General features: G+C 46.0%; 1 protein-coding gene across 4 annotated transcripts in view; it reads right to left on the bottom strand.

Annotated features, from left to right (window-relative positions):
* CYRIA (CYFIP related Rac1 interactor A) overlaps positions 1-24830 on the bottom strand; it is a 61834-nt gene that overhangs the window by 32554 nt on the left and 4450 nt on the right. For 2 of the 4 annotated variants that reach the window (XM_038560820.1, XM_038560818.1), the window contains exon 3: positions 16067-16162. The gene's annotated coding sequence lies outside the window, so the exon portion shown is untranslated. Of the gene's footprint in view, positions 1-16066; positions 16163-20556; positions 20805-24830 lie in introns of those variants that run through there. The other 2 variants (XM_038560819.1, XM_038560822.1) reach the window with 2 other exon arrangements.

Genomic DNA, 24830 nt, shown 5'->3' on the forward strand with positions numbered 1-24830 from the left:
ACATTTCTATGTAGCATGTTACTAGTGAGCTGGTTTAATTCATTAATGAGAAGGTTATTTTTAATATTTTATCTTGTGCAATAAAAGAACCTACGATACATTATTATACATAATTAGAGAATGCAAATACTTATATGGCAAAAGTGGGGAGAGGAGAAAAATTAAAGTAGACTAGGAAGACGAAGGTAGACAGGCAAGCAGTATGTGAATTATAGGTCATTCTGGCCATAAGGACTTCCGTTGAGTTCAGAGGAGTGTTTGATTTGGACCTGAGCTTCTGCTAGCCAGAGCAAAGGAGAAGAAACCATCCCTTCCAAGATTTAGTGTCCCCGAAACAAAAACAAATGGGTTATGCTGAAGAAGCAGAGTTTTGTGTTTTGTTATTTTTTGGTGTTTGCTTTGTTTTGTTTTTGTTTTGATAGAAAGAAAAAAGGAAAAATTGATCATAGCTAAGAAACAGTTGAGAAAAGAGAAATCTCTGGCTAAGGGCAGACAGGGGAAGTCATTCATATCTGAGGAGGAGCCAAGCGTTAGAGCTCCCGTGGGTACAGAAATGGTTTCGCAGCTGAATGGGTGGCGGAGCAGCTTGGAGGCAGTCCAGGGCTGTGCTTGAGAAAGTGGGGACTCTCGTTTCCACGTTGTATTTGGTAACGCCACAGCTACAGACTGCTGCTGGGTCTGTCCCAAGGGATGCCAGCTACTTGCCATTCTCCTTTATGGTGCGGGAACTTAGAAAGAATACAGAAAGCCAGCAGGTGCTCCGCGTCTCCTTGGAGGACCTTAACCTTATCCATCCACTTAAATGGATGATGAGCATTCTGAAGATGATTCTTGGCAGTATTCATAAGAAGAAACTGTTTACATAAGTTCAAGGGATAGGAAAGTTCTCCCTTGTAAGAGGGAGAGGAGAACCAATTTGATGGAGCGAAGTATAGCTAAAAATGTAGATGTTCAAGTACTAAAATACTAGAAACAGAAGTCACAAAGGAGGACAGTAAGAGGGATTCCAGGCATAAAAGGGATCAAATAATAATGTATAGAGCATATTTATTATTGAAAAGAGTATGTTGTCTATAGTGTGAGGTGTAGGCTTACTTTAAACACACACACACACAACTCCTTTGGCATCTTCAGATATCATCCTAAAATGAAGCCTTCCTGGGACTTGCTATAGCTACAGCGTGCACCTGAGTGTTGTGAGATCTGAATTCATTTCTTCGAGAAGAGTCTGGCAGGGGTGCAGCAAGGGAAGAGGACAAGGTCTTAGCTATCAGATACAAAGAAAGGAAAGGAATATCAGTTGGATAAGTGCTTATTAAGGGGTGAACCCTGAAAATACACTCTCTGACTCTTTTACTTGAGAGGTCTCTTGCTTTTGGACACCTAGCATTCATTGGAAGGTGGTTCTCTTTCCATCGGTTACCACTCTGGATGGCCTTTTGGTCTTAGGGGTACCAGTCTTCTTCCATGGCTGGATTTTCCCAGGACTACCTCTTCTCTACCAAAGCAAAGGTCCACTGGGTACTTGGCCATGTTGGCTTTAACTTTTGGCTGGACCTGTTTTCCCATGGCATTGTAAGCTAGGATTCACTGATAAAGACTAAGACATGTCTTGAGAATTGGAAGCACAGCGTAGGTCAAATAACAATATGGCCAACTGATGTTCTCAAAAGATGTATAGAGTAAGTAGTAGATTTTTCACACAGAAAAATTTGAAAGAACTGCTCAAATATAAAGTGCCATCCAATTCTCCCTTTATTCTGGTGCAATTCATTTCAGCTGTGAGCCTTGGGTTCCTCGTCTTACATAATATCTTCTGTATGATGTTGTTGTAAAAACTAAATAAAATGAGTGTGAAAGATTGTGTATACTGCAAAATGCCATGCAAATATTAGCTACAATTATTCAGCATTACCACTCATTTTATGGTTTAAGACATTCAGAAAATCGAGGAAATATAGTATCTCCTGACTCATATAAATTCCATTTCTCTTCATCTTTCATGTTTGGCCTCGTAAGATCCATGTTTCTTTATGCCAATCACGTTCACTATCATCAGGTCAATACTTAAAGGCATTAATAGTTAGCACTGCAAGATACTTTTCTATGTGCCAAACACTGTATTTTAGATGTATTTTTCTTATTTTATCTTCCAAATATACCTAGGAGAAGGTCTCTTTTCTAGGGATTAGAAAATTTAGGATTACTAAAATTAAATATAGAAGCTGATTGAAAAAGATACAAATCATTATTTAAAAACCACAAATTTTCAAAAGAACAATATTTATGCAAGTTTGTAATAATTAGAGGCTGAGGTCTTCAGATAACTCTGTATACATTATTAGCTGTCTCCAACACAAAAATTCCAAGCATACACAACTGCTTTTGAAAACCGAAAGAACTAGGCCACTCTTTTAGTAAATTCTAGAAAAATCATTGAAAACTTCAAGTTTTAACCAAATGGTTGTGTCTGCGATTGTGTACCATTTCACAAATACAGAATAAAGTCCAAGGAAAACACAAATACCTAATGAAGAGAACCCTTTCTTCCACCAAAGTGCCTCATGAAACATCTCCATTGAAAAGGAATGAAATGCCAAAGGACAGAGAGGTAACATATAGATTTGCCAGCAATTAAAGAAGAGGAGGCAAGGATTACTGCCCACTTGGTCCTGGGAGGCTTGGTTCCTTCCAGTGTTGGCCTTCCTCAACACTGATTCTCTTGATGACAGTGACCTATCTAAATTAAAAGAAAAAGCAAACTCCTATCCTGACAACAGAGATCTGATAGCAGTTTGGTGGGAAGTTTCTTCCTCCTTCCCTCTTTGTTTTTTTAAAAATAAAAAAAGACACCTGTAACAATTACCCAAGGGAATTACTCAGTTACTTGTTGAACACCCTGATGGCACAGGGCACTGGGGGTGGGGTACTCAATGACAGAAGGCAGGGTCTCAGCACACAGGTGATACTCTATTTAGGGAGATAGCAACCTGCTTAAGAATGTGATCTATCAAGGAAGCATATGACAAATTTCTGATCAACAGTATGTGCTCAAAAATGTTAACTGAATGTGAAGGTAATAGCATGTATTTGGTATATATTAAGAACCAATCAGGGTGATTATAGCTTACTGTTCTATTACTATACAGGAGAGAGACAAGAACATCCAAATTTTATTGAGTGTCTACTGTGTGCCTGGCACCATGCTTGAGCTTTCACACATTTTGGTTCACGCAAACCTCACAGCAACCCTTGAGCTTGCTATAATTATCTTCATGGTTATTGGAAGAAAAAGAGGTTCAGGTGGATAAAGCATCTTTCTGAGCACTACAGGAGAAAAAAGGATAGAGTCACATTTGACATTGAGAGTCTGGGACCCCAAAATCTATGCTCTTTTCCCTCAAGGAGGAAACCTGAAGCTTCAGACCCCTACGAGATATTTGTCTGGGGACTTTGGGAGTCCATGAGCTGTGGAAATTGCAGGCAGGCTAGCCTATTATTATATGCATGCACTCTCTTTTCTTGGAAGAGGATCCACAGTTTCTGTTCCATTCCAAAGTAGCCTGCTCCACACTAGCACTGCTCAATCCCTCGATAGATAGCGAGGGATGTGAAAACCATGGGAGGTGGAGTCTCCCAGAAAAGCTGGCTTAATGATGTGAACTGTCCCCAGGGCATGAAGAATCCTATGGATCTGGACTGGCCAGGAGAAGCACTCCACCTGGGGAAGCGGTGGTATTTAGGGACGAGAGGCCAGCCAAAGGCATAAGTTGGGTGACTGGTCAAGACTTAAATACAGAAGTCTTACTTCTCAAGTTTCTTTTACTGCTATATAACTTTGAAATGGTTTCTTTCACTTTTTTTTTCCCCCAAATAGTCTAGAAGGAGGGCGTTTCTCTAGTCACTAAGGGAGTGTTCACAGTGCCTACAGAGATAGCCCGCATGTCCCTGCCAAGGGAGGCTCTCATCTCCCAGGGGCAACAATTTGGGATGTGCACATGGTATTTTCTATGACTACTTTCTTGGCTCTGAGAGCAAAACCACTTCCACGGGAGTTAGCTCTAAGCCTGCTCAGTAGGAAACAAAGATTCTCTTAAAAAGTAGTTCTCTGTAACATTTCCAGTTCCAAAAGAGAGGAGAAAATTAAAGGACACACACACATACACACACACACACATTTTAAGTTGGAACTCTGGTTTTGTTTGGAAGCAAAAAATTGAATAATAGTATTAGTTGTATTCCCAAAGTGTAAAACCAAATAAAAACCAATTTGAGCTTGTTTTTAAAAAATGTGGTCATAGTCTGAGAGGAAATTAATCTGTTTACGATCAGTAAGACATAACAAAGGATTTAGGCCCAGGGTGCAGGCATCATTGTGATTGCTGACCTTTTCCTACATGCACCAGAATTTCAACACCAATTTTCTTGATTAGAGAATAGGCACTCAGAAGATTTGTTTACTAGTTATGACTATTTGGAAAGAGATTTCCAAAGCCAAAACTACCTTTGTCAATAAAGAACAGAAGGTAAGAACAAAAACAGATAAAGCAGTAGCTCTGCAGGGTGGGTTTTCTTGTTGTTTTTAGATTTTATTGATTTATTTGAAAGAGAGAGACAGAGAGAAAGATAGCAAGAGAGCATGAGCACAGTGAGGAGCAGAGGGAGAAGCAGGCTCCCCGCTGACCAGGGAGCCAGATGCCAGGGCTCAATACCCTGCCCCTGGGATCATGACCTGAGCTGAAGGCACAGCTTTACCGATTGAGCCACCCAGGCACCCCACCCTGCAGGGGTTTATCTTCTAATATTATTCCTTAAGGTCTAAGATGACAAATACCCAGTGACTCTATCAGAAGGGATGGGTTTTGTTAGCACTTGGAATGAGCTGATACCTTCCAGCATGTACAATACTTAGCACCCCTGCCCCTGGTACAAAGATTTTAAGAAATCAAAGACTTTGATTTTTTATCTATAACTCAGTATTTTGGGGAATAAGAAGTCCTGGTCAACCCTAACATTTTCTGCAAGATACATTGCAAAATATGCAAAATATTGCATATTTTCTGCAAGATAGCACATAAGCCACAGACCAATCATGAAAACAACAACGACATATATTTATATAATAAAAATTCATCTTCATTCAACACGAGCATGTGTCAAATGTAGAAAAGGTGTCATTGGACCCATTTTACAGACCAGAACTCACAGGTCAGGTATAGGAAGACTTTGTCCTTCCCAAAGTCTTCCAGATGGACTCTCAACTTCCTGATCCAGAGTCCCAAAGGTCAACACAATACATTCTACATTAGAACTGGGATCGTCTTTCTAAAGCTCCTATTTTACTTAAAAGCACTGGCTCAAGGACCTAAAATACATTAGGGTCGAAGAAGTGACCAGAATGGAGATGTCTGGCCTCTCAGTCTCATGCTCTGTCCACCACCACAAAAAGTAAATGAGACATCCAATCCATTCTTTAAGACACAGAAAGCAGAGTGCAGTGCCTTGCAATGCCAGTGGAGGGTTTCTGCACCAAGTTCATAAGGTCTCGCCAGGGTGGGCTCATGGGCCACCTAACAAGGATACCTCCAAGGATGGTTCATACAATTGTGCTCACTTCTTTCTGCCCCTACTTTGCTTATCCTAATTCCAATCCTCAGCCCAGCTCACCTGCATCCAGCAAATAGCCCCCATGCCGGTCTTCCTGATTCTAGGCTTGTTACCCTGCCATTCATCTCCATATGACTGGCAGTGCCCTCTCCCTAAGCATGAATCCGATTATGTTACTTCCCGGCTTAATATGCCTCCACTGCTCCCCAGTGCTTGCAGGATATAATGCAGCCAGATTCCAGATACATGCACTGGGCACAGAAAAACCTGGCCCCTTGGCCTCTGCTCATCTCCTCTGGCCCCTCTCTTCCTCCCTGTCCAGGGACCCTGCACTCCACCCACACCCTGCCCTTCTCTCAAAGGGCCTGTTCTTTATTGCCTCAGGGCCCTTGCACATGTTTTTCTTTCTGTCTACAATTACAATGACAACGAGCATTTTTTAATGCTTTACAGGCCATGGTGATGAGAGCTTCTCATGTATTACCGTATTTAAATTTTTACAACCACCATATGAGGTAGGAACAGTTGTTATCTCAATTTTAGAGATGAAGAAATAATCTTAGAGATTTAGAGACTTGCTCAAGCCCACAAGTGGCAGAGTAGGGTCTGGAATCCAATTCCACCTGCCCTCTAAGCACTCTGGTTCTTGGAAAGTGTCTCTCTGGAATTTTCCTTTGAAGTATGAGTTTGGAAACCAGGACCTTCAGAAGGAGCCCCCTGACTCTTCCCTACTCTTTGGCACGACCTCAGGTAAAACAAATCCACTCCCTCGAGTGAGCTCTGCCTCCCTCTGCTCACCTAACATGCTGTGTTGACTTTGTCACAATGCCTATCAGCCTGGACCATGATTACACGCTTTCTCCCTTACGTCTCTCAAGGTGAAGTCTTCTTGGGCAGGGCTGTTTTTACACCTTACTCTATCCCCATCATTCAGCACAAGAGCTTGCACATAGTTAACACTAAAAAAAAAAAACAAGTAATCCTTAAGATTGCTCTGCCCAGTGGTTCCACAGCATCAACTGGTCTAAGGCAAAATAAGAAAAACAAAAGCTATGTCATGAGCCTTGCAAAAAGCTAAAGCTGTTCAAACATTTTTATGCTGTGGTGTTTTTATTTATTTTACAAAGTGAAGGTGATAGTTGCATCCCAGATCCCCAAAGTTTATTTTGAAATTTTACTGGTTTTTGAAATTTCAAAAAGCTAGGAACTGCTAACCTGGTCAGTTACTTGCCTGGCCTTGGGAGCAGAGCTCCAATGGGAACCTGATCTCTGCTCTCAGGCCAGTGTTACGTAGTTTTATCCCAAGTCTGACCTCCTAACTACAACAACAGCATCCCGAGATTTCCCCCAGCAGAATAGAGAAAAGCAGGCCAGCTCCAGCTTTAAGAATGTTTCTGGGGCCTGTCTGTGAATTTAGGAGGGCTATTAAGACAAGCTACCTTTCAATCTGATCAACAAGGTTCAGAGCTGGAGAAATCATCACAAGGACCAGGATGGCAGCTGTTGCCAGTGACACCAGAGGCTTGCAGACTCCCCACATTGTCCTGGAAAGCAAGCAACCCCTATGGCTCACCTCCCATGAACCATCAACAGCATCCAGGGAGCTGTCCCAGGAGGAAAGCTCAGCCCCCAGAGTCTGCTATTCATACAGCTCATAGACACTTTCTCTGGTAACCACAGAACCCCCTGGTACAACATTTACATGACATGACTGCTTTGAATTATAAGCAAAACCAGTTAACCCTCAGCCTATATCAGATACAAAATGCGGGGCATTAAAAAAAAAAAAAAACACTTCTCAACTAAAATAAAGGTACATTGCCTAAGCAAAATAAGCACCTGCTTTGCTGGGGAGAAAAATGCGCCGATGGAATAAAGTAGCTCAGTTTATAAATTCCAGGAGCTGGAATTTGCTAAGCCAGGTTAGCGATTTTAGATAGCTGGGCTGGGCTGGAATGCCCTTCCCCATCTGCCACTCCTGTAATGAAGTCGTAAGGCTCTCTGTTGTGTTGCCGGATGGGTTGCCAAGAATCCAACAGATGATTTCATTCTGAGATGAAGGAGGAAAACTGAAGTAGAGCGAGTCTATTAAAGCACTTTCATCTGACAATAAAAATGAGTTAATGGCTAAAATGTGTTTTCAAAACGTTTTAACACTACAAGTAATGGCACTCAAATGGGAAAATGCCTTGAATATTCTCATCGATCATTAATACCATGGTGTCCCTCAAAAGGGTTTGGCATTCCCCGTGGAATACAAACTGTTTGAGTCCAGTTGTAAGGCAATCCGTGGGAATTCTCAAAAAAAAAAAAAAATACCAAGAGACCATTATGGAACTGAACGATTAAGTGCAGGTTTAAAATAGCCCTCTCAATATCTAAGTTCAGTTTTCTAAAATAGACTATTACCTCATCATAGCTAATTTACCCCATAAACATCAATATTAGAGCAGCAAAAAGCCTCCAAGAAACGAGGGCAAAAATCAGATTCTTTTTCAGGGAATGAATGTCAACATGCCCCCCAATTTCAAATGTTAGTGAAGGTGGAAATGATCAAACTGGGGCTTTGCTCTGGACCAGCCCACCGCTGGGAAGTCATTAGTGAATTTGTTCCCTTTCACTTGTGAAATCAAGAAAATGGTTATGAGAAAACGGGCTATCCAGAAAGAGGGCTGACAGTCTCAGCCCACCCAGGCCAGTTTTGCCTAATTTCAAAGGGAAAGTGACCCTTTGCAGAGCCAGCAGCCTGGGGACCTAAGTGCTAGTCTTGGAAATGCCACTTGTGTTGGGTATTTATTGGACTTCTCTGGGATGGCCTCAGTTCAGTCTAGAAACCAAAAGGAAACAGCGAGAAGTCACTTAAAAATTTGGCTTGTTCTGACCATCAGTGATGTAGTTAAGCACTGTCTATTCTCTGGGATGATAAATCCCCCTTATCCAGAATCCCTTCTCAGGGAAGTAGCTCAACAAGTGCCAGGGGGTCCCTCCCTCTGAGGGAGGAGCTGCCCAGGAGTCCTGGTACATGCGCTCTGGATCAAACCCTTCCTCTCCGAGATGCTGGAAGACCTCTGCTCCTTCCTCCTCTCCTCTTCCTCCTCAAATTTCCACTTCTTCCATCTAACCTTTAAATGTTAGTCTCCAGTTGTCTCTCTTCATGCCTTTCCTGCCCTCCCAGATGAGACGGTCCAGACTCCCAGTTTTTTTACCCATATATATGCTGAAGACTTCTCAACCCCACCTGGACCCTCCTCAGCTCCAGGAGTGCAAATCTAAGCGAATTTCCTGAAAGCACAGTGATTTGGGGGAGGGTTTTAAGATCCTCTGCAAAGATCCCCTCCCAACCCTTGTTCAGTGAAAGGCACCATCCTTCAACTAATTGAATGAGCCAGAAACCAGTGTCATCTGAGATTTCTGCACCTACTACACACCACAGATCCATTCTCTGACCAAAGCCTATCCACTTAACTTTCACATCAACTGGAGATCCACCCCTCTCCATGCCTTCCCTTTGCCACAGTATCTCCTTACCACCTCCAGTCACTATCTCCACCTCCCTCATCCCCACTAATGCATCACCGGATACTCTAAGCACATCAGATCACGTACCAGTCTCCGAGCACGTTACAGGAAATGCCACGTGCAAGACGAATGTTGGTGGATTAAATCTCTTCCATTTCTGCTATCTTACAACATAACATTAAAAAAAAAAAAACACCCAGATTTCTCCTTGTCTCTGTCTGGTTTTCATTCCATAGGCAGCTGTGTCACACATTTGTCCTTGAAGTTTCTTGGCCTCCATAGTTCACTGTCAGGTGGTGAAATACGACCTAGCAGGTTGACGCACAGGGAGGTGCTATTGAAAGGAATTCTTCTGGGAAGTGAAAGCCCCCTGGAATATCCCACCCATCCCAGTGCCGTGGGTTGACTTGATTTGTAAGTCTAGATTTTCAGATGCTGAGATTTCTTAAACTGGGGCCTACCTGTATACCAAAGGAGACTTGGAATTGACATGTCAAAGCATTAGGGGTATTACTACTTCGCAGGTCAAATTTATTTTGGGGGGCGTGGGATGTCAAAAATTATAAAAGTTCCAAAAAGACCAACAAAAGCCCTTTCACATATACTAAAAACCAGAAGAATCTGAAGCCAAGGGAGGTAGGCATGCTCCATTACACCTCAAGCATTAAGGACATCTAAGGGCCTGAAAACCTCCCTTGAAATCTCAGAGGCAGAGGTGGTTCTGCTTTTGTTTTCAGCTTCTGAAGGCAGTGATCAGCTTGATTTCAAAGCATTGTTCATGGCAAACCAAACTGACATTTCAAATAAAATCCCTGGCTTCAACCCCAAGCAAATGATGAAGACCATCAACATAGGCTGGAACGGGAGAGGTGGGTGGGGTGGGTTTGCTGAGCAATGGGAGACGTGGCTCTTGTGCAAGAAGCTGCTTCCCTAGGCAGACTCCATGGCTGAGTGGGACGTGAGGTTAGTTGGGTAGAAGGAAGGCATGTTTTAGCATAAATATCTTCCAAGCTGGCTGTCAAAATAAGATGAGTACAATTTTTTTTTTTTTAAGATGCTATTCAGGGCCATAAAATCTGACCCAAATCTCCCTTTCAAGTTTCAGCTGTTTTGAACACTATGTACTTTGGTCACACAAGAATATGGACAGTGCCAACAGCTCTGGCCTCCTTCTTGCTTTTTTTTTTCCCCTTTTGCTTATGTTATTCCCTTTGCCTGGAATGCCCTTCCCCTCTCCTCTGCCTGCCGATGATCTGTCTATGTTTCAAGACCCAAATCAAATAGCATTTCCTCCCCGAAACCTCCTACCTGACTCCCAGGCTGAATGAACCACCCTCCTTGCTGTGAGTTCTTTCAAGGCCTATGTCTTCTTCATTTTCAGAATGTTACCCATTTCAGTTCATCCTCCCTACTCCTCCCCACTGAGCACCAAACACAGGTCCAGCACACAGCCCTCTTCACTTATGTCTGCTGAAACGGATCGCAAGTGTGAGATGAGTAGTCACGGCATAGCAACAACAGTGAGATGTCAGCTCTGAGTAAACTCCACAGAGAAAATAGTCATTGGGAAGAGGAAGAGGTTAGGGAAAATGAGCATTTCCCAAAATAGACATGTTTTTGGGTGCTTGACTCTGTAGTTTTATGATCACAGATGACTTTGAGAATCTGTCAAAAATCAGCCTTCTCAGAAAAATGCACACACCCACAGACCCACATATTATTTTTGTATGTAATTCCAGGCGGTACTGTAGACACACCAAAGCCCAGAATGGAAATTCCTCATCTGTTTTAAAACCACCGATTTCAGTGTATGGGCATCAGACAGGACGAGGAAGGCATCTTCAAGTGTGTGAACCATGGACCGCACTGCAAAGGAAAGGGAGTCCTTCAGTGGGAATAGCATGGGCTCTGGACACCTTGGACAAGTTGCTCTCCTGATCTGAATCTGAGTTCTCTTCACGTGTAAAATGCAAATCATAACACTTCCTTTGCAATGTTGCTATTGAGTAAATAAAGATAATGAAGGTTAAGTAGCTAGAGTAGTACAGGGCATGCAGTCAGCTCCTGACCACAAAACTCGTTTTCTGCCCCTCTTGTCTCGTGTAGCAAAAATTGCAGCCACCATGCAAACAAGTCATTTCCCTTTTAGCAAGAAACACTGCACTGCTGCTTTGGAGCAAGGGGAGAAAGCCGACTCAGACCACCGCCTCGGTGAAGACGTGAAGCTGGGTGCTGAACGGCTGCTGCGCTCATTCGCATGGCCATTCATCATACAAGAGCCCATTTATGACAAATACAGGTCCCTCCCTTTGCATGACAAGGCGTATGGGTCCACAGAGCCCCATTATCCAAAAAAAAACAGAGCATTGTGGGCGACGCAGGCGAAGCCGAGTGCACACACACAAGCGGACATTGTAAGGCTGTTTGCACAACCCCGCAGTGCTCCTCGAGGATTTCCTGCCAAGGAGACATTTAGATCTCAGAGTCTGCTGCAGACATTTGCTCATTCAACATGGCTTCGGGCTGGAGAAACCGGGTGCGTGGTCCCCTCTGCTGGCGGTCCCCGGAACCACATGCTGGGGACACGGGGCTGATCCGGTGCAAGGTGCTCTCAGCAGTCCAGATTCTTCTCTCCCGTCCCTTCCTAAGCAGTGCAGTGCAATAGGCAGGAGCTTGGGAGTCTGCAAAGTAGTTCAGATCTCAACAGTACCATGTATCAGCTGCAGACCTTGGACAAGTCACGTTGCCCCTCCGATCTTCCTCTCCTAGCGCTCCTGTGCCTGCGGCAGGGCCTAGCCGAGACGACAGCAGGGCAGAGTGCCTGCAGATGGCCAGTGTGGAATGAACACCTGCTTCTGGGAGGGTGGGCGCTGTCCTCTGACCTCTGGAACTAGGAAAGGACATCAACAAGCACCTCCTGGCAATGTCTTTGCTTAAAACTGTAGCTGGTGCTTAGAGCGGAAGCGTGACTCTCTTTTCAAATTGTCCCCCCTTGCTTTACACCATGTGCCGTGTTGGCATGGGCAGCACTGTGTGTCCCCTCAGGCTTTATTTCCGTGGCCCCTGAAGTGTCCGATGTTCAGGCCATGCTTAATTTGAAGGTGAGGGGGCTTTTGCTGGCAGAAATTCTCAGCTGAAAGGTGTTTCTCAAAAATGAGAGAAAGGCCATGCCCTTGAACTCCTTAAGCTGAGCTGTGATCTGCTTCCTGACTGATGCTCAGGGTTAGCAACGGCAACAAGGACTGGGGATGCATCCCAGCTCAGCCAGCTTATGCGCTGGGTAATTAATGGTCTTAATCAATGTATTTAACAACATTTACTTCACCGCACCCCCCCCCCCCGAGGTGGAGTTTCAATATAAGTAAAACAGAGATTATTTTAACCTCTTCAAGGGTGATTTTTAGAAATAATGAGACAGCACGGGTAAGCAGCCAGATGCGTAAGTGAGTTGTCATAACTCACTGCTACTCTTGTTATTTTTCTTGTTCCAACCACTGGTCCTAGTTCTGTCCTCCTGGCCATGACGAAGAGCTCCTCTTTCCTACACAACTATTAATATTTTTGAGGGCTTTAAATACCATCTTAGACATGGATGCCGATGACTTCCCAATTCATACCTGTTGCGTTCATCTCGCTTGAATTCCTGACTTGTATATCCAATTGACCACTTGACTCCAATAAACAAGTGAAACTCAACATGCCCAAAACTAAAGTTTTGGTATCTCTCCTCAAAAATTTCCCTGCTCCAGTCTTCCCCAACTCAGCCAATGGCAATTCTATATTTCCAGATGTTCAGTCTAAAAAAGGTGGTGTTCTCTTAGACTTCTCTCTTTCTTTTAAAATAGCCCATAACCAACCTAACAAATACCATCAGCAACATTTTAAAGATATATCTTGAATCTCATTGCTTCTCACACCCTTCATCACCAATGCCCCTAGACCAAACCACAAGCCATCACCTCTTGACCAGAATATCATACTCGTCCCTTAAATAGATTCCCCAACTCTGGTCTTGTCAGTTCCCAACCTCTTGGTTAATTGCCTATCTGGCAGCTATAATGATACCTTAAAAGTTGCATCATGCATTCTTCTGCTTAAGTCCTTTCAGTGGTATCTTTTTTTACTTAGAGTAAGGTGCAAAAAAAAAAAAAAAAGGTCCTTATCACAGTCAACAAGGCCCTATGTGATGGTACCCCACAGTGAGTCATCTCCTGCAACTTCCTGTCCTTCACTCTGCTTCAGCCACCTCTGCCTCCCCACCATTTTTCTTGAACTTATCACATATCTTTGTGCCATAGGACCTTTGCACTTGCTAATCCTTCTGCCTAGAATGCTCTCCCCCAGTATATCTGTATGGTTTTCTTTAGGCCTCTGTCCACTTGTCAGTGGAGCCTAACCTAACCACCTAGTCCAAAATAGGATTTCACCCCACCTCACCTTACGTGACCCCCACTGTCTTTTTCATTTAAATCTCTATTACCATTGACATATGTACCTTCAACTCCTAGGATAGGGCCCGACACATAATAGGAACACTACACTTACATATAATTTTGGATGAATGTAGTCATTCGTTCATGAACAAAGTTCCCATGACCCCATGGAGCTTCTCTGTCAACAAATTTTTTCCTCCATATCCCATGGGAGGAGAGGCTCTCAGGTCATCTAATATTTTGGTCAGACACGGTCATTTGCATAAGAATGAGGGAGAAGGGTTACTACAAGGGATGGGGAAATGCATAACCAATGAGCATGGTCCTAATGAGGAACAGTATGAAATTGTAAGATAGAAAATGCATTGTGTATGGGGGGGGCAGGGGGGAGCAAGGTCGGGGGAGAGAAGGTCGGAAGAAGCAGCTGAGGACTGATTATAGAGGAACTTTGCAACCATAGAGCAGAAGCAGGGAGGGACATTCCTGGACAGAAATACAGCTTGGTGCCTTGGGTGGGTCAGATGGTTATTGTGTAACTCAAGGCTCGAAGGACACAGGACATACCATGGACTATAATTAATGCCTCTGTAATGCCACCGAGTGTGCAGAGAGTCATGGGCTCTGCGTCCTAATCTCATTTTAGTCACTTATTTGCTACAGGACCTTGGGGAAGGTCATTTCCTTGCTCTGAGCCTCATCCTTATCATCTGTTGCCCACCAGGACTGGCTCAATGATCTGGGAACTCCCCCTTGTCCCAACATCCTAGGGTTTTATACAGTGAAAATGGGTGACAATTTCCAAATATATACCCAGGCAACCTAGTGCCAAATCATGAGCTAAGTTAATTAGAATAGGGATGCACCTTCCATTTATGCAACAGCATTACATACTAACAGCACTTCTGTGAGCCGTCCTGCTCTTGCTTCTTAAAGCCATTTGGATTTCAAGTTATAAGGCAAGGACAGTGAGGCTAGAGCCCCGGCACTTTCAAATGTCCCGTGCTGTATCAAAATTGTCCACTGCTGCAATCAGGGGGTGCTACAGAGTTAGTCTGTGAAAAGGGAGTAATTCTGGAATCTGGTGGAATGCTTATACTATGTCAGAGAAACTGTTCTCAAGCCCTTGTGTGTGTTTGACGCAGCAAATGTCATGAAACGCATAGGCATACAAACTTACAAATGAATCTCATCCATTCAACAAAGTGGCCCCAAAGTAGCTCTAGGAAGCGATGCTTGGACAGTCTGGTTTAATCTCTCCTGTGTATTCAAAGGTCTAATATGACATTCTCTAATTCGGCCCCTTTTCCTTTGGAATTTGAGAAGCAATTGAGGGCCTGCCATGTCCCAACCCTAGAAGCCCAAATCAGGTCTCCTTACAATTATAATAATAGCACAATTGCAACATGAAGGCACTAGGCTGGGGATAATTTGCAAATACCAGAGCTCTGTCCTTTGGCTTTCAAATTTCAAATAAAAAAAAAAATCCATGAGATGACAAAGCCATGATGTTAATACAGATCCCATGTCGAGTTACATTGCCCAGGAAATGGCAGCATTTCCTTGGAATTAATAATACGTTTTTTTTTTTTTCAAAATTTCTAGAAAGTACCACATAACCAAAGATTTTGTATAGTTGCCAAAACTCCACTGGCTTTGCCAGGTTATCTGCCAATTTATATTCAATATAATTTAGCTGATCTCCCACCACCAATGAATTCCAATACCTCTCCTCACCCGTGCCACTTGCTCCCAAATTTAAGTGACCTCTTCCTTCCAATGACCCTAATATCTTCAATACCTAGCACAGTCCTTAATAGAGTATTGAAAGTTGATGCATGGTTAAGGAATAAACATACAAACATTTGCTCATTTTAGAGGCAACTGCTCAATAAGACTCAGTCCCTGCAGTGGTCTGAGAGCACAATCCAGTGAGGGGAAGAAACCATGGTCAAAGCCCACAGTAAAGGACGGAACCTTCCAGGGAAGACTGTGATTTGGGTGAAAGGAAAGTGTTCTGGAAAAGGGGTGCAAGAGAAGAGGTGACTCATCTGGGCTGGAATAAACTGGAAGGCTTCATGTAAAAGGAGGCTGTGTGTGGAGTCAGGAGGGAGAAACTGTCAGTGGACGTCCGGCTACTGGTGAGACTCGGGAGCTGGAGGGAAACCAACCCCAGGTCCCTCACCGCTGAGATCACACCCCCTTGGTGGGGGTGGAGATGAGGGGTCCTGGGAGTAGCAGGTGTCACAGGCTCAGCTTTGAGATCCCTTGGAAGATCCCAGTCTTCTGGTTATGATGAAGCGGTGGGACTGGTTTTCCTATGTGCGTTTACACCTGCTCTCAGTATAGTTCTCTGCCAAGTAGACTTCCATCCTCCGCTGGTCTGGGGCCTGAACTGATGTCTGTCCCATTCTCAGGGTGGGAGGTGGTGTCCTCTGCCCTCTGCCTCTCACCAGAGCCCAGGGAGTCCTCACACACCAGCCTTCCACATTCCAGTCACTCCCACTTACCTGTCTGCCTCTTTTCCTAGAAGGTGATTACCTCCAGGACAGGAGCTAGGACTTATGCTTGAATCCACAGCAGGCCACTCAGGGAATACGTGTTTGCTAATAAATGAAAAAAAAAAATAGTGAGTGCAGAAGTGAGAGCATGAATGCCAAAAGGTGTATCCAAGATCTGAGTCCCAGCCATTTACTTAGAAAGAGAAAGAGGAAAGGAAGGAGGACGGGCAGGCAGGAGAGGGTGAAAGAGTGAGGGAGGGATGAAGGAGGGATGGTAGGATGGAAGGAGAGAGGAGGAAATGTTTTTCCTCCTTTCACCTAGTTTAATTAAGATATAACTAGTTTCTGGCATAGGAAGTAACAGACAGGGATCTCACGCTATGCTTGAAAATTGAAAGAAAGAAAACTTGAGTCATCTAAAAGGCAAGTTCCAGCCTCAGTAATGTGCAAGTGAACTAAAGACAGGCAGAGGCTTTGGGAGCAGCCTGCCTCACCCACGTGGTGGAGATGGCCAGCAACTAGTTCTCACAAAGAGAAGCCTGTGACTGTCTCCACCTTTGGCCCCGCCAATCAGCTTCGGAGGCCGCGCTGGGAGAGGCCCAAGGTCAGGGATAGGCAGGACAAAATAACATGTCTCAGGACTGTGGATTCCCATTTGGGGATACCTCTTTGTTTGTTTGCTTTTAAAACATTTTGTTTATTTTTTTGTTGGGGGGGGAGAAGAGAGAGAAAGAGAGAACTGGGGGAGGGACCGAGGGAGAGGGAGAGAGAATCTTAAGCAGACTCCCCGCTGAGTGCAGAGCCAGACATGGGGCTGCATCTCAGGACCCTGAGATGTGACTTGAGCAGAAATCAAGTGGGATGCTCATTCGACTGAGCCACCCAGGCGCCCCTGTGGATGCCTCTTTGAATCAAAACTCCTGCACAGTGGGAATATGTAAGGCTGAACCGTGGGTGCACTTTCTGAAGTGGGTCTTGCTGCCTCCCGCCTCCGGGCAGGTGGGCCAGCTGGGAGAGAGTCCTGTCTCAGCTGAGGATGTACTTCAGTCACCTTTCCTACGACATGTCACTGCTGACACAGAGGGCCCTGAATCTAAAATCCTGGGGACTCCAGAGATGTCCTCATTCATCCCCTGCTTCCCCACATCCTCACTGTCACAGCCCCTGGCAGTCCTGCGCTCCATGCTATTTTAAGCGCTGACTGCACATTATCTCATTTGATTCTCACGATGACCTTCAAAAGCAGGTACCCTGTTTAGTTTTCAGAACTGGGAAAATGATGTGTTCCTGCTAAAACAGAGGTTTTCTTTGGGCAAACCCAAGAGCTTGCAGTTAAGCATGCTCTCCACTAAGGGGCATTATCATCCCACATTAAAATTGCCAGACCGGGTCAGGGTAAAAGCAGTGCAAAAGCAGGGCAAAAGCAGAAGTTTGTAAAAAGGACAAAGCAGGGGGATGGATTTCAAAGTCCTGGATATTTTCTAAATGTTATTCCTCCTGGCCACCCCCTGCTTCCCCCCTTAGTAGTAAGAAGTGTTCACACCCACAGTCGTAGTACCCAGTGCTTACTTAACACCAGAATTCACTTAATTCCTGTTCAAGGTCATTTCAAAAGGACTGGTCTTAACCAGTCTGCCAGCAATGGAGCCATGGCCATTGGCAGGGGGTGGCATGCGGGGTGGTGGTGGAGGGGGATGGGGGTGTGGATTAATAGATTCAACCATTTGGGTAAGTAATCATCCTCCCCAGCTGCTTTTGCTAATTTCTTAAGTCACGTTTTCCACCAAGGGAAACATGGCCTGTGGCTGAATCACCTTGACTCCAGCTGGAGTGGAAGAGAAAGAAAAAACAGGGGGGGTTGGCTGGGGGGAGGAAAGGCTGAAATTCTATCCCAAGCCTATCAAAATGAGTTTCTATAGTTTACTTCGGCACAACTGGAAAATACTCTGGAAGTGTAAATTTTTAAAAAAATATTTTATTTATTTATGCATGAGACACACACACACACACACACACACACACACACACACACAGACATAGACAGAGGGAGAAGCAGGCTTCCTGGAGGGAACCTGATGCAGGAGTCCATCCCAGGATCCCCGGGATCATGACCTGAGCCAAAGGCAGATGCTCAACCACTGAGCCACCCAGATGCCCCAAGGAAGTGTAAATTATGCTAGTGGGAGATCCTCCACTGGTGACTGTGCCCCCTCCCCCTGTGCTTACAGACAGCTTATTTCTATAAGAAGCACAATGTTGCTTTCACAGAGAGGATGCTCTTGCAGGAAATCCACAGTACACAGAGAATGCAGCGAAGTCACCGTGGGATTTCCCTGTTTGGATTGATCCACCGAGACCACAATGAAACCAAACAAACAAACTCACCGAGTTTATCTCCAAATTTATGTTAAAGGCCAGCCCTGCTTTCGATGACTCAACCGTGCACTATCCTGATTTAAACTTTACCCTGCAGCTGGGGTTTCCAGGCTGGTGTCTGTGGCCACAAATGACTAAATGTAAAAGCTTTGCTCTCCATCTGCTCTGGGGCTCGAAGTCTCAGAGACGGTTCAAGCACAGTCTAGGCTGCTCTTTAATCCTACCTGAAGATGGTAAATTTTTATTCAAATACAAAGTCTGAGGCTGCTCTGTGGTTTGCACCAGCTCAGAACCCACTAAATGATTTCAGGTCCTAAGGTGCCTAGTGGAGTGTGGGAAGCACCGTGGAGAGATCGTGGAGACTAGAAGGAGACTAGGAGACTAACCTGTGGCCTTGGCCATACGTCTGAGAAGCTCTCCACTAGACTAAGGACTGGAAGCTCCAGTGTCAAATCCCCTTTTCATCCCATAGCTCAAAAGTAAGCGCTTGTTTTAGGGCAAAGGAAATGAGGAGTTGCTCCTGCACTGTTTAACATGTATTTTGTGTTATGAGTGTTTCATTTATGGATCCCACTGGGCACACCAGGGAAAACTAGGGAAAGTTCAGAAAATAATCAGAGATAGGATTATCTGAGCCCTGCTGTGGACCAGGTCTTGTCCTCAGTAAGTGCACAGGATCCCAGTCCTGGAGCCCAAACTAGATGGCTGGGAAGGCTTGACTCTTCCCATCGTTCACACTGCCTCCTACTGTCCCAGCCTTGGTTTACTCACTGAAAAAAAAAAAAAATCAGACAGAAGCTAGACCGGATGTTCTCACAGATTGCTCTACAGAGTGAGCCTTTAAAAAAATATTTTAAAAAGATTTATTTATTTATTTATTTGAGAGAGAGAGAGCGAGAGAGAGCAGAAGTAGGTAGAAGGGAAGAGGGAGAGAGACAATCTCAAGCAGACTCCTTGCCGAGCGCGGAGCCCCATGCAGGGCTTGATCTCCCGACCCTGAGATCATGACCTGAGCCGAAACCAAGAGTCGGACGCTTAACGCACTGAGCCACCTGAACAGTAAGCCTTTCTGAAATTTCCGAAGGCAAAACTCTCTCTATAAATCTCTGTTCAAATCGACAACCCAGGTGTTTAAATGCAACACTTGCTTTACTTAAGGGAAGAAGGAAAAAGAACCAGAAAACAACCAAACCATTCTATGCAGCGATCATTCACTTGACCCTCTAAGAGTCTGTCCATCGCTGACCAAGCAGCTGGCCCCTCTCAGAACCGGGACCGGCGGCTCCCATTCGGCTGGGACCAGGCGCTCGGCCCCCGGGCACTGTCCCCTGCAGGACCCACGAGGGGCACAGGCGCACGCGGGGCGCCTTCCTGGCCTCTGCTGGGGAGCGGGTTGGCATGGCGACGCCTGAGCCAGCCTTCACTTGCTCCCTCCCTTCCCTTTCACGCTATTATCACTGTGTGAGATCTTGCCCCAGAAGAACAGAGAAGTCCTGAGGGCGAGGTCTGATGTCAGGGGAGAACAAGCGAGTCTTTGTCGGGCCCTTCAAGGAGAGGAGGCCCGGCCAGGGCTCTTCTGCACACAGAGGGGCCTGTGCTCTCTCAGTGTGGGGCAGCGGGGCCCACTCCCGTCCTGCCTGGGCCCTGGGGCCTCCACTAGCTCATCCTGAGCTCCCCGAGCAGGACTAAGTGCAGGGATCCCCTGCTGCCCTTGGGGTGCCCGGATCAACACCAGCCCTCTCAGGAGATCCCTCTCTCCTTGGCTCTTCCCCCTCCTCCCGGTCAGAAGGGCTCCCCCATCCCTCCATCATCTTTGTGGAGCTCCCCCTTCTTCTCACACCCCACCATCTGCCTCCAGTCTCCTGCCTCCATCCCCTCCTGGCCACCCCCTGTTCCCCCCCAGAAGCCTCCTGGTTCAGGCATCTCTCCGGCTGTCTCTGCTCCCCTAAGATGCTCTGGTTGTTCTAACAGCCAGACAGTGCCACCTGTCCGAGGTTGGAGTGTTTATCACTGCTGCTGACTTCAGCTTCGAAACTCCTTCTCTAGGAATAGTTCTGCACTCAGAAGATGCTTAATAAATACCTTTTCAATGCTTGAACCCACAGCACATCCCCCAAACCTACCTTTAATAAAATATCTGACTAAGGCTTCAGATCGAAATAAAAACAACTAATGTGATTTGGGTCCTTCCTGCGTGCCGGGCACCACTTGGAGCACTTACATAGACTAGCTGGCTTAATGAGCAGAGCAGCCTTAAGTGGCAGGTGCAATGGGCTTTCTCACTTTACAGACAAGGAAACTGTTGGATGAGAGGTGTGGTAACTGTCCGAGCTCACCAGCTAGCGGGCGGTACAGGAGGATTCTGACCCAGAATCCTCCTGTCTGACCCAGGGTCAGAATCTGACCCAGGTGGTGCGGCTCCAGTCTGGGCTCCTAACCTTAATGCCATACAAGCATTTCGTGATGACCTCACCTAAAGTCCACTCCGATGCACATGACCGTGTGTCGTTCCCTAAAACTAGGGACACATGCCTTTGCAAATGTCGTCACATTTCTAGGCTTCGTGTATCCCATGTTTTGGAAACCAAAGAAAATGAGTTAGATTTCCCTGCTCCCCTTCCTCCCGGACCAGCAGCATGGTCAGGAGCAGAGCAAGGTGGCGACGAGCTGGGAAGGCAGGTCTCTGCAGGAGACACGTTCCAAGCCTATTTTCCACAGTAACAGTTCTCTCCCCAGAGCATCTCTGCCCATGTGCAGCCTGGGCCTGACTCTGTTTTGCAGGTCAGATGAGGTCCCCATCCTGGGCCACTGGGCCGGCAGCTTCCAAGTCCCAGAGAAAGGCAGGCTCGCCATCAGGGCTAAGCCAAGCACCCCAAGCTGATTCTCCTATCTTCCAGCGCAGAGAAGGAGCACAAACAGAGCTGCAGGAAGCGGGAAGACTGGAGCAGAGGGACAGAGTGAGGGTGGCAGCTGCACCAAGGCTCCCAGCATGGGGATGGGGTTGGGGGTGCAGGCCGAGACCTTTTACTCTGAGAACCGCATCAGCCATTCTGAGCTCCCAGGCTGATGGAGGCCCTGGGTGCCACGCAAAGGTAAGGGGTCCGGTTTCTCACCTTCCAAGGGCACTTGGCAGTGATGATGTGATGTGATGCAGATGAGGAACCCCACACCAGGGTCCTGCTGGACCACATGCGGATTCAACAGCATTCAATGACTCTCTCTGGGGTCAAGTTCGTAAAGGGAAAGCCCTAGACCATCAAGCCCAACTGCCTCGTAGTGGATGGAGAAGGGAAGGGAGGTCCAAGGTCAAATGGTGACTCAGTGCCACAACCCTGATGCCACAGCCATGCTTTTTCCCTCCTTCCTTTTCAAACTTCACCTTCTGTCTGTTAATGGCATCCAAAAGAAATGCTTACCCTCCAGTACAGCCAGGGTAGCGGAGTGAAGAGGGCAGGAGGAAGCTCATGGTGAGGTCTCTCCTTAGAGGGACAAGAGAAGATACCCAACTGCTTTGTCTTCCAATCAGCCTAGCCCCCCAGGAAGAACTCACAGATCCCCTAAAAGCAAGAGATGAGGAAGCCCTGGCTGATTCTCCTGATTCTTTAAGAGGAGAACTGGAGAGCGGGGTATGTCATGGAGCTGTCTGGGTCTCCCAGAGATTCCAAAGTGAGCAAAGCACTCACTCCTTAAGCTGCTTGATGTTGAGATACTTAAACCTACCAGGAATGAGGGGGCATCTGGCTTGCTCAGTCAGCAGAGTATGCTACCCTTGATCTCAGGGTCATGAGTTTGAGCCCCACACTGGGCACCTACCAGAAAGGGGACAAAGTCAGGTTCAAAGATGGCTCTGTAAGGAGGGAAGGCTCCCCAGTTTCCCCAACTAGAACCAATTGTTTTATCAAGTAGTGAGCTCTCTGTCCCCAGAAGCATGTAAACAGACACCTGCAGGGCAAAATGTAGAGAGTTTGATGGCACCAGAGGGATCTGGAGAGGCCTCTCTGACGGGATGCTACTGCTCTGCCCGGCTCCACATTTCTGAGCTTTAGGCGAGGGCCATGTCCAAGATGATTCTTAGCCCCATCTCATTGGGTTATTAGAAGGATGGCACAGCAGGCAGAGAGAAGAGGAGACAATCACAAGACAGCCTGACTCCTGACCACCTAACATAACAGCTGTGGGCCTTGGACAAGCTGCTTCGTGGCTCAAAGTTTCGGTTTCCTCTTCTGTAACTGGCATCCTGGTGCGCTTGTGAACCCCGAGTGCCAGGAAGCACGCAGACCGCAGCACCCAGGGAGGTGTGCAAGGCCACTCCCAACCCACCCATTCACCCTGCGGCTGGCCCATGAGGCCAGAGGGTGTTGGTGCCAGGCTCTGTTAGGCTACAATAGGTTCCAAATAATACATACGTGTGTGTCTGTGGTATACGTACCTATAGATGCATACACAGAGCCCACACAGATACATGTCTCGGTATATATATTTATATATATTAATATAGACATTTTTACATATATATTTTACACACATGCACATACACACATATAAATCTGAATATCTATTTTACGTATAATAAAATAAATATATATATGTGTGTGTATATACTTTCTCTTTCCTAAGAGGAAGGTAGAGGGACAGACACACTTCTAAACCTTTTCTGCAGTTTTCACTGGGAAGCAGCAGCCCTAGTTGTCTGTAAAGGTGAATTTTGCTTCCGGAGAGCCCTGGTGCAAGTTTGCTGTGCCTTTACATTCGTGTTTCCGGGAGATGTGGCTGGATTCCTCCTCCACCTCTTTCCACTCCTTCCTGTGGTCCCTCTCCTCCTACTCTGCTTACTGACACCTCCATGGGGTCAGAGGAGAGAGCAACTCAAAATTAGTCAATCTGATTATTTTTAATCACTGTTGGGAACAAGGTGGGAGGCTGAGGAGGCGGCTACTAATGGTTTCTAAAAAGCAGAGCTGAGGCATTATCTGTGCGTGATGATCACTCTGGCTATTTCCTCTCCACCACTACCACAGTTGTTTGAATGTCGGCCCATATTTAGTATTTATAGAGTGCTATTCTGTTCTAGGGGTGTCTCTTGCCTGGATCCCAATTCCTACTCACTATTCAATGCCCAGCTCATCTGGCTCCTCCTGGAAGCCTTCCCTGACTTCCCTGGGCAGAGAACATGTTCCCTTTTTGCAATTAAAAAAAAAAAAAAAGAGATTTATTTATTTATTTATTTATTTATTTATTTATTTGTGTGTGTGTGTGTGTGTGTGTGAGAGAGAGAGAGAGAGAGAGAGAGAGAATCTAAAGCAGACTCCCTGCTAAGCATGGGGTCTGAAATGGGACTCAATCCCACGACCCTGGGATCATGACCTGAGCTGAATCGAGTTAGATGCTTCACAGGCTGAGCCCCCTAGGCATCCCTCTGTTTCTGCACTTTGTTCATGCAAGAGGCTCCTGACTACTATCTGTGTCTGTGACTGCTGGCCCCTTTTGTCATTGTCACAAACATGCCCTCCTTGGAGGAATGCACAGACTTGATCCATCTTGATGGTTTCCAGACCCAGCACAGAGTCTGGCATGTGTAGGGACTTGGGTCTTGTCTGGCCAGTGAACGTGTACTTTCCATAGAGAACATTCTTATTGTCCTATTCAACTAGGAGAGGGTTAAGAGATGGATATTACCCATTTGCTTTCTGACCAGAAGAAAAAGTATCAAGACCTAAATTCCATCATTCCTACCAGAATAGTTCAGGCTTTTGCCAGCCACTCTCTCCAAACAGAAACAAGGCTCATGTTCTAACCGTTTCCCAGCAATTTGTGTACCAAGGCCGTGCACAGAACAGTCAACATTTAACACTCACTAGAGCACTGGGAGACAGAAGGGGCCACATATTTACCCACGCCAGAGGACTATCTCATTCCATTTGTCTGTATGAACCTACTTTACCTCTGAGGAAACTGTGACCTTCTAATTCTATCCCCTTCTCTGATGTTGCCCACCCTCCCTGCTATTCACCTGCCTGACTGCGCCTCACCTGGAGGACTGAGTGGACATGACATGCCCCAGGAGCTGCCCCATCCTGCCCACTCTGTCTGGGTCAGGAGCCTCTCCTCGGGCTCCCTCACACTCACTCTCACTCCAACACAGATCAGTGTGTGTTGCCAGGTCACTAGCAGGTATCCCTGGAAAACCATAGACCCCTCAAGGGCAGGGAGCGAATCTAGTCATCATCTGTATCCAGTGTCTACAGTGACACTGACGTAGAATAGGCACACAAGTATTTGTGGAATGAATTGATCCCGCCCTCTACCCTGGAGGCAAGACTTGGTAATACATGAATATGTGAATGCATTCCAAGAGAACTGGGGGGAGCGACCTGTGAGAGGGTCCAAGGGAAAATGA

The sequence above is a fragment of the Canis lupus genome, chromosome 17 (genome assembly GCF_011100685.1).
Source record: "Canis lupus familiaris isolate Mischka breed German Shepherd chromosome 17, alternate assembly UU_Cfam_GSD_1.0, whole genome shotgun sequence".
NCBI classification, from domain to species: domain Eukaryota; kingdom Metazoa; phylum Chordata; class Mammalia; order Carnivora; family Canidae; genus Canis; species Canis lupus.